At 35.4% G+C, this 10,711-nt stretch overlaps 1 pseudogene; it reads left to right on the top strand.

Annotated features, from left to right (window-relative positions):
- The first annotated feature begins 4,910 nt into the window (after positions 1-4,910).
- Positions 4,911-6,375, top strand: LOC149209804 (uncharacterized; annotated as a pseudogene).
- Positions 6,376-10,711: the final 4,336 nt, after the last annotated feature.

The following is a 10,711-nucleotide window of genomic DNA, read 5'->3' as shown; positions in this document are numbered from 1 at the left end:
AGGCAAAATCTTCCTTCAAAGCTATTTTTATTAAAAAATTGGTTTTTATTCAAATGGAAAAAAGAAGGTGAAAAGTCAAAGACCGAAAGCCAAAATTAAAACGAAGAATATCTACCACAGTAGAGAGATAGGAACAGATTGCCTATTTTTGTCCTCAGTCACAATTTCATGGGATCCACAATACAGTTAATTGGTCATCAGAGAAATTCAAGTGGAACGCTGTTCTGTCTTTAGAACAGATGAATGGCTCTTTTTCTATCTTCATACTTTCAGTTGAAACAGCTCCCTATTTTCATCAATCTGTTTTCCCACCTCTGAGTTTATTTATTGTAGTGTAAATCATTTGTAAAGGGTCTGAGTTTTGGGAAAAGTGTGGAAAAAAAAAAAAAAAAAAAAACAACTCATCGCTTCACTGTATAGTTTTGGTAGAGAATTAATGAAATGATGCAGCTCTAATTCATGAGATTCATGTGGTATGAGTTTAGCATATGTTTCTTCTTTCTATTTCATATGTATCTTGTTTTTTTTTATCGTCCATTCATAATCATTTCTAGTTGAATGCTTTTAAGTAAGAAAGGTAGAATCCAGTTTATTGCTCTGCCTTGGGAAAGCATTTATGCTCTATGTGTCTTCTTCTATTTGAAAAGGATTCATTTATTATGCCCTTTTCAACCTCTAAAAAGTCTTTCCACTCCATATTATTTCAATTTGATTTCTAAACTTCATGCCTATCATGCCCCATGAAATACTCTATGTCTTTGATTTAATTTCTCCACTCATGTTGTTCTTTGTCCCATACAGCCCTGAAAATTCAATCATTCATTAAATTACCTCTTTCATATTTATTTACTAGCCTAGAATCAGTATTCATTTTGAGTCATCTCAGACCCTATTGTTTATTTTTACTGAGTGTGACCCAGAGAGAGCCCTCTCCTATCCTTGTAGGGCTAGCTACGAGGCTGAGTGTGGTTTGATGTGGACCTAGAAGCTTACCTTTTCAGCTTGAGGTAAATCTAGGCTCTAACATAGTGGCGACCATACTGGGGAAGAAAGTTTATTTTCATTGTTTACCTTTGTAGACTACAGACGGAGCCTGAAGTTAGCCAGGTAGCCTTTGAAACACTCTTGCTTTGCATTAGTGAAAGTACATAAATGTTGCTTCAGTCAATCTCCAATCTAGTTTATAAACTGAACATCTGATCTAAACGATCACCCCAATACATGTATCAAGTTAGATCTGATGGTTGATGGTGGACAACGATCAGACATAAGAAGGCTGAAATCATTCACCTGGTGACTCTAACTCAATGTAGAGACTCCACTGGAGGACCAACTCTTTCTCTGAGAAAATGGAAGGATCTCACACAAAGTTCGGGTATCCAAAGTGGAATGGTATTCAGGATCTAGTCTGCCTTCTTGTAAATTACTTCTTTGCTATTCTTGAAGCTGTCTTGAAAGTTTTTCAGAATTTTTTGTATGATAAAGGTGATCAAAATCTTCGATCGACCTATTCAAAAAGTGTAAATACTGAGTTTCCCTTTGATCCTGGCCTCCTTACTTTTCCCACATCTCATGATGACTCTCTTCAGAGTGATGAGCCTAAAGAAACCAAAACTGATCCCATAGCTCTTGTATATACTCCTACACCTTTTATAATCTCAGATAGGTATAAACCTCTTGTTTTACCTTTTGTTCTTCATGCTTTCCCCAAAAACTATGATCTATAATTACCGAGGTTTGATGGTGAATGTAACAATGTCAATGTTGAGCAACATATGTAGAATTTTGAGTCTTTTCTAGACCTTTCTGAAGTTGATGAAGAAGATGTCAATATTAGGATTTTTTCTCTTTCTTTGCAAGGCAAAGTGAAGAGTTGGTTCAAAGCCCTGCCTGATGCAAGCATCCCAGATTTCCAGCAGTTTGTCAAAGCTTTCCTTAATAGGTGGGTGATCGAGCAGAACCTTTTCTTGATTATAGAAGAGTATAACCAGCTGAAAACACTGCCAGGGGAGACAGTACAATAGTTTTCTGCCAGATTTAACCAAATTTATTATTCGATGCCAGTTGATATAAGGCCTTCTCCTAGATCTGCTTTCTTGCACTATCTGGTTGCCTTTGATCCAGAAATGGAGTTTTAGTTGAGAGAAAGGAATCTTGCAACACTTGAAGATATATAGAACAATGCAGTAGATGTAGAGGCCCATTTGCTGATCCGAAAGGCAAGGTTGAAAGAAGAAGAGACGAAAAACATAGATCTAAAGAAATCGACATCTCTAGAAGTAAAGCTTGACGTTTTGGTAAGTGCAGTGGAAGAGTTGATGCAAAATATCACCGCAAGGAATAATTATGTTGTTCAAACACATGGCTTGCTGATTGAAGAAGAACATGTTGCTGATCCAAAACATAGATCTGATAATGATTGTTTTATGGATCATCTTGGAGAAGAGAGATCTATTGATATGACATCTATGCTTGATGATGTGTTTTATATTGACGATTTGCCTCAGTTTGATCAGTATGATGATGATTATTTTCTCCAAATAGAAGCTAATCTTGCAGACAAATCAGCAGCTAGTTTGTGGGAGGAAGAAGTTCACTTTCAGCAGCTCGAGTATAGTGATCAACCGATGCATATCAGCTATGACAGTGATGAGGAAAGTGCAGCAAATTTTGAAGTAAGTGAAGGATCTTTACCTTTTTGTTTTGATTCATTTTAGTTCATCAGAGACAACTTCCATGCAATTAGAAATTAGCTGTCAACAAGTCTTGATTTGGACCCTCTTGAGGGCGATGAAAACTTTGTTCGAGACTTCTCATATTCAGCTTTGCAGTCCCAAAAAGCAATTGCTTGTCAAATTGCAGATGAAGACATGGAAGCTGGCACATGTGATCAAATCATACAAGAAGATTCCCTACCTTTCTATTTTGAATCATTTTAGTTTTTGAAGGGTAAATTGCATAGTAAATCTTCAAATGAACAACTTGTAGGAAGTCAACAATTTCTCAGTTTTAATGTTGAGGTTGAGATAGATAACAAAATTCTTGAGCAAGTTTTTAATGAGAAATCTTCCCTTGAAATGATTGATGAAATCATTTTGGATACAAAACCCTCCCTAGCACCAGATTTGTAGCAACCGAACACAATTGAAGATCAGATTATAGATGAAGGCATGGAAGCCGAAATACATGATTTAATGATGCAAGAGGATTCTGTACCCTTTTGTTTCGAAGCATTTTAGTTTATAAGGCAGAATCTTCGTAATATCTCTAAAGAAAAAGATGAACAACCAATAGGATGTCATACAGTTTTAATGGATACATCGTAGCAGCCTTCTCAAATTTTTGATGATCCTATTGCTCGTGTGTTGGATGATGTTTGCTGTAAAAGTTATTCTCCATTAGCTAACCATGTGACAGAAGAAAATGTTGATAATAATCTGATTCAAAGGTCACCTTCATTGTCTTGTTTAACAGATTTTTCATTACAAAGCTCAGATCAAAGTTTGCAGTCATATGAGGAGATTGATAAAGGAGACTTTTGTTCTGTTTGGAATCAGCAACAGAGTTTGGTTATTCACGAAATTCAGGATCCTTTTGACAGCCTGCTGCTATCACCAAAGAAAGACAGCACTGATGTGAGGAAAATTTTAATATCCAGCTATGAAGATTACTTGGACCAGAGTAGTAATGTGTTAATGGAAATCAATAGTGATGTTTATGAAGATCCTTTCGCAGTATTCTTGAAGTCATTCAGTCAATTCATGCTTTTCAAGTTTATCAGCAGTCAACTTGATTCCAAGTTCCCATGGGAGTTGCCTTTCGATTCTTCCCTTTTCTTGCGCATCAGAAAGCATTTGGGAAGAAATAAAATACCAGCTAGGATGCTTACATGGTTGCATTAGCTGTTCCATTTCACTTGATCGAGTGGTGAAAAGAACACTTAGAGTAGATTTGTTAGTTGTGTTTTAGTCATGTTTGGTTTTATTATGGTTTTCAATTTCAATTTTGAGTCAAATTTTCAGTCAATCAGTGAGTCAACAAATCTTGTTTGGTTTTGTCAAGTCATCGACTCCATAGCCCAATGGATGAAGGCACTATCTTCTCTCCCAAAGATTTGTAGTTCTTGGCATCTCCAAGGAGCTGCCATCCTCATTGGAGCCAATGTTAGAGTCGGTCTTTACATCCCTCCGTTAGAGATAAAAAACTCTTTGTTGCATTTGATTTTTAGGCGTCTCATCCAGTCTAGTGAGTTGCATTCCATTAGGAAGCATAGATTATCTGACGGAAGGGTCTCTTCACTCATTTCCCTCATGTTTGTACCTGCTAGGTTGGTCGAAATTTATCAAAATTCATCAAAGTTTATTTCAGTCATTCACAATCATAGATGATATTTTGGTCAAACAAGAATCATTTCAGTCATTAGGTCTAGGCTTTGGTCTTCAGAAAGTCAAATAATGGCCACGGGACATGAGGATGTCTTCAATAAGTTTTCATTCGAAAATTTTCATCATCAATAGTGCTCGAGAGTGATTCTTCTTCAAAACTCTGTTTTGAAGAAGAAATCATCAAAATTGTTTTTTATAATAAATATGTGATTTTTCAAAGTTTTTAGTCACGAAATGTTTCAGGCACCACCCCGATCCTTTGTCGAAGTTCCAGCCATCCATTCCTTGCGAAAGAACAAACAGAAAGGACATCATCAGCTCAAACATCAAAGCAAACAGTGAAGTGTCAAAGGTTTCAAAGCACTACAACATTGGATTTTTTCAAAACAAAAATCAAATGTCATGGGTACAAATATAACTTTTTATGATCCAACATTCCATTTGCACCAAGAGACATCAAAGAAGCCAAGGTGAATTGTGAAGAAGCTGAAACGGTGAGTTTAAAGCTGAGATTGTGTGTTTGGAATGTGTGGGGCGCATTGGGAGGTCACGGTGCACAGGGCCTCCTGCCACTGTGTATTTTCCAACGAGCGCGATGCTTACAGTGAGCGCGACACGTTTGGCTCCCGCGAGGCGCACAGGGCCGACAAGAAAAAATTTCATCACTGCAATCCAAAAATTTCAAAACCGACTCAGTTTGCCTCGCGCCAAGGCATTACATGAGTGCATCAGCGCTTATGTGGGCGAGCACTCACAATAAGGAACTCCAGTTGAAAATGCAGGTTGTTGTTAATGCTCTTTATGAATGCCATCGTAAACTAGGGACAGACCATCTGTCGGCATTTCCTTCAAGCTGTTTGACCGTTTTGAAGCTATTCAACCTGTTTGGGCACCATGTTATACAAAATCATGGCAGGATTGTTGGATCAAAACAAACTGGCTGGAAATACTCAAGCATTTAAGATGGTCGCATGGATGGCTGATTATTTTTACAATCGTGTACAACATGTTATATCTAAACACACAATTGAAAGGCATTGGCGTTCTCTCAATGAGGAGACTGGTGGCATGAAAGATATTCTCTATCAGCTGTACTTGTTAAGTGGATAAAAAAAAACATCTCAGTTTGGCACATCTCTGCGATAAACCTTTTTTTTTTGGGTCCTCTAGCTCTTCCGGCGGATAGCCTCTCTAGGTTTCATGCCAATACTCATATCCCGGTGGTTATTGGATCTATAATGAGATATGAAATAATAGGTGACCCTTTATATAAGGAAATCGGCACATACTTCATGGATATTATTAATTCTTCACATAGTTATGCTACTGGTGGAACATCTGCAGGTGAATTTTGGTTTAATCCAAACCATCTTGCAAGCTCACTTGGGACCAAAAATGCAGAGTCTTGTACTACTTACAACATGCTGAAGGTTGCTTGTCATCTATTTCGCTGGACCAAAAAATGGCATATGCCGATTATTATGAACGTGTATTGATCAATGGAGTTCTCACTATTTAGCGAGGAAGTGATCCTGGGGTTATGATTTACATGCTTCCTTTAGGTCATGGAAAATCAAAGGCCATTAGTTACCATGGTTGGGGAACCCCATTCGATTCATTTTGGTGTTGTTATGGGACAGGTATTGAATAATTTTCAAAACTGGGTGACTCAATCAACTTTCAGGAGGGTGGAAAATTTCCTACCTTGTATGTTACCCAATTTATATCTAGCACTCTTACCTGGGATGAAGCAGGATTGATTCGGAAGCAGAGGGTTGGGCCATTTTCTGCATCCAATCCACACCTTCGTGTCTCACTGGAGTTCTTTACATTAAAGGCTTTAAGGGAGCATAGCATTGAATCTACTTTGAAGATATGGATCCCATTTTGGAGCACTGCCAATGGTGCCCAGGCTATCTTAAATGATCATAAGTTATCATTGCCAGAACCAGGGAACTTCTTGATAATCACAAAGGAGTGGGAAACATGAAGTTGCTTTTGTGGTCAAGGTCGATGGAGAGTGTTGCAAATCTTGTTGGATATGTGTTCCTCGATATTAAAGGAATAGTTTCTTTTGTGGTCGAAGTCAATGGAGAGTGTTGTGAATCTTGTTGGATATGTGTTCCTCGGTATTAAAGGAGAAATTGCAACAGGAATTGGTGTAACTCTGTTTCCCTTCATTAAAGGCGAAATCTTCTTTCAAAGCTATTTTTATTAAAAAATTGGTTTTTATTCAAATGGCAAAAAGAAGGTGAAAAGTCAAAGACCGAAAGCCAAAATTAAAATGAAGAATATCTACCACAGCAGAGAGATAGGAACGGATTGCCTATTTTTGTCCTTAGTCATGATTTCATGGGATCCGCTCTACAGGTTTCTCCTTTTAATTGGTCATCAAAGAAATTCAAATGGAACGTTGTTCTGTCTTTAGAACAGATGAATGGCTCTTTTTCTATCTTCATACTTTTAGTTGAAACAGCTCCCTATTTTCATCAATCTATTTTCCCACCTCTGAGTTTATTTATTGTATTGTAAATCATTTGTAAAGGGTCTGAGTTCTGGGAAAAGTGTGGGAAAAAAAAAACTCAGCGCTTCACTATACAGTTTTGGCAGAGAATTAATGAAATGATGCAACTCTGATTCATGATATTCATGTGGTATGAGTTTAGCATATGTTTCTTCTTTCTATTTCATAGGTATCTTGTTTTGTTTTACCGTCCATTCATAATCATTTCTAGTTGAATGCTTTTAAGTAAGAAAGGTAGAATTCAGTTTATTTCTCTACCTTGGGAAAGCATTTATGCTTTGTGTGTCTTCTTCCGTTCGAAAAGGATTCATTTATTATGCCCTTTTCAACCTCTAAAAACTCTTTCCACTCCATATTATTTCAATTTGATTACTAAACTTCCTTCCTATCATGCCCCATGAAATACTCTGTGTCTTTGATTTAATTTCTCCACTCATGCTGTTCTTTGTCCCATACAGCCCTAAAAATTCAGTCATTCATTAAATTACCTCTTTCATATTTATTTACTAGCCTAGAATCAGTATTCAATTTGAGTCATCTCAGTCCCTATTGTTTATTTTTACTGAGTGTGACCCGGAGAGAGCCCTCTCCTGTCCTCGTAGGGCTAGCTACGAGGTTGAGCGTGGCTTGATGTGGACCTAGAAGCTTACCTTTTCAGCCAGAGGTAAATCTAGGCTCTAACACCTTCAATTTTCATCCCTTCTCTTTTCCCTTACCCTCACTTTCACCTTTCTCTTCTGTGTTTTTTTTTCCCCTTTGCCTCAAGATGTGTGGCTTGCACACATACTTCATCTAAGTTGTTTGGGTTAAACATAAGGATGGTATGCTGAAAATAAAATGTAAACCTCCTATATATTTCAAGAGTGCATCTTGTGAATTCAAGTTTACTCCTAATAACAAAGCCTTTTTCCTAAACTCCTGTGTATAATCTTGGACAGTTTGGCCTTTAAGTTGCCTAAAATTATGCCAACTCATAATGGCCTTTTGCATATAGGCTAAAGGATAAAACTATCTTTTAATGGAAGAAATAAATTCAACCCAAGAAATGGATATCTTACAATGGATTCACATTTCCTATTGAGTCCTTGCTTCCTACCAATCTAGTGCAGCTCCTTATAGCCTCAGTGAAGCCAACTAGATCTTTATGTCATCTTCTTGAAGGTTCTGAATTTTGTAGTATAATTCCAACTATCGAATCCAATTGTCTAACTTTTTTGCATTCACTTCTCCATTCTACATGGGAAGTTCAAATTTTATGTCTAATTTCAGTAATGTGGTTTTTTGAATTTTTGACCGGAGAATCCACAGTAATAGAATTTTTACACCAACGTTTCGAATCCCAAATGGGATCCATCATCAGGGTTGAGAGAAAGATGATAAAAGAAGAGCCAGATGGAAGAAATAAATATTCATGAGGGAATGAATATTAAAGGAACAACACAGGTCGGCCAGAAAGATTTAAAATGAAACCTGAATTTAATTTTAATTTTATAAATTAATATCATTTATTTAATTATCTATAAAACAAAATCTTTAAATAACCTAAAATCTATATTAATATTAATATCTAAAAAACTAATATATATATTAATATTAATATCATAAATCTTTATATACCTAAAATCAATATTAATATTAATAGCTAAAAAAACTAATATATATATTAATATTAATTCATAAATCCTAATATCTATATAACCTAAAAAAAATTTGACTTAATATAAATAATAGAATTAATATTAATAAAACCTAAAATCTATATCAAAATCTAAAAAACTAATATATATATAATATTAATATCATAAATCATTATATAACCTAAAATCTATATTAATATTAAAATCTAAAAAATCTAAAATATATATTAATATTAATATCATAAATCCTAATATCTATATAACATTAAAATTTTTTATAACCTAATGACTATATAACTTAATATTTATAAAACCTAAAATCTATATAACTTAATATATATAATAGTATTAATATCAATAAAACCTAATATCTATATCAATATCTAAATAAATAATATTAATATAGCCTAAAATCTATATTAAATTCTAAATTAAAATCTAAACTATATTAAAACCTACATTAATGACTAAATTATATTAAAATCCATGCTTGTAATTATATTAATAATTAGAGCTTTAATAGAATATATATAACCTAATAACACAATTAATATTAAAATCAAAACTATGCTAATATCTATAATAATATTTATATTAATATGTAAACTTATATTAAAATCTATATTAATAACTATCTTACCTATTCGACAACAAACCACAGATCTCTGAAATCCAATGTGGTTTTTCCTTTTGGGGTTTTGGAATGAGTCTGGGTAATGGTGGTAGTGGAAGATCATGTTGTGTGAGGTGATGAAGATGATGAGGAAGATGACGAGGATGGTGGAGATGGAGGTGGCTTTCCACCATTCCCTTTGGAATCCTTCTTCTCATCTTTTTTTTCCTCTGAGCTTCCTTCTCCATGTGGAGGTTTAGAACTCTCTCCAACCATTCTGGTGTTCCTCTCTTCATAGAGGACTTTAACCATCTCGGTCAAAGTATAGAAAGATTTCTTGAATTCTTCCTCTTCTAAAGAGGGACCTTCATGCTACCTTTCTCCAAACATAACGTGTATGGATTCAGGCTCATAAATTTGTACTGATTTTACCTCTTTAATCACTTCAACCTCTTATGCAATATGTGCATCTTCTATATCAATTGATGGAGATGGAACTTGAGGTGATTTAGGTGTTGTCTTGAGTGGTCCTTTGGGTGAGGATGGTGCTTTCTCAACCTTCTTCCTTCTTGTCCTAATCTCAGGACTAGCTATTTGTAGCTTCCCTTCTCCTCTCTGCAACTTCAACCCTGTAATCATAACAACAATTGCAGCTATCAAACCCTTCTAGCAAATCAAGCAAGAAAACTTGTGCTCTGATACTAACTTGATCTGAAATTGATTGCTAGTTAATGTTATGCTAGTATCATTTCCAGATATAAAGTTTTCTTCGCTTTGGTTTGCTTATCCATAGAGATTTTATCCATGACCATGTGATTGTCAATTCATCTAACTTGGTGAAATTTAGTGTTTTGCATGAACCAAAAAGCATGAATTTAAATGGATGAATAGTAGCATATAAAAACACAGCAACCACAAATAATCAAGCTCAATACACAAATTTTTGTTGAAGGAGTTCACCCCTTTTGGGCTACATCTCCTTGGTCCAACTTCATAATGTGGGCCTTTGTATTAGCTTCAATAGTGCTCAAATTGATGTTACATGCATCCAATTCTCTTGGTACTTGTTTCAATGAGTTTAAAACATTCAAAATATCATAATTGACTATTGGTTTACTCAATTTGGTTACCAACTGCTCTGGGAATGACCTCCAACACGTGGTGGCCCTAGGACTTTAAAAATATTCAAGTGAACAAAAACACCTATATATGACCTCTTCTGCCTCAAAACATACTCCAATGAATTCCCATCATGCCAATTAACAAAAATTACTATTCATTTTGGAAATTTGGTTGACAATTGAGTAAGTTATGGCTCAAACAATTTTTCCTAGAAAACATCCTCTAAATCTGGAGAATTGTTAGCTAAGTCAGCTAAGTTTGGTGGCAGTTCCGGATTTAGTGACTCTGCCATAAATTTTTCCAACTTAATTACAGATTAATTAAATTTTGAACTGATTAGTGGCACACTAAATCCACTTAACAATTGGCCCCTACCTCCTGGTTTGAGCGCTTGGTCACATGGGGTGGGAGCTGGCCCTGGGGCTTATTT

This window comes from Pinus tabuliformis, chromosome 1_2 (assembly GCF_031772625.1).
Source record: "Pinus tabuliformis cultivar Carrire ecotype Pingquan chromosome 1_2, CPIR1, whole genome shotgun sequence".
Taxonomy (NCBI): domain Eukaryota; kingdom Viridiplantae; phylum Streptophyta; class Pinopsida; order Pinales; family Pinaceae; genus Pinus; species Pinus tabuliformis.
This window is presented reverse-complemented; position numbering and strand designations above follow the sequence as displayed.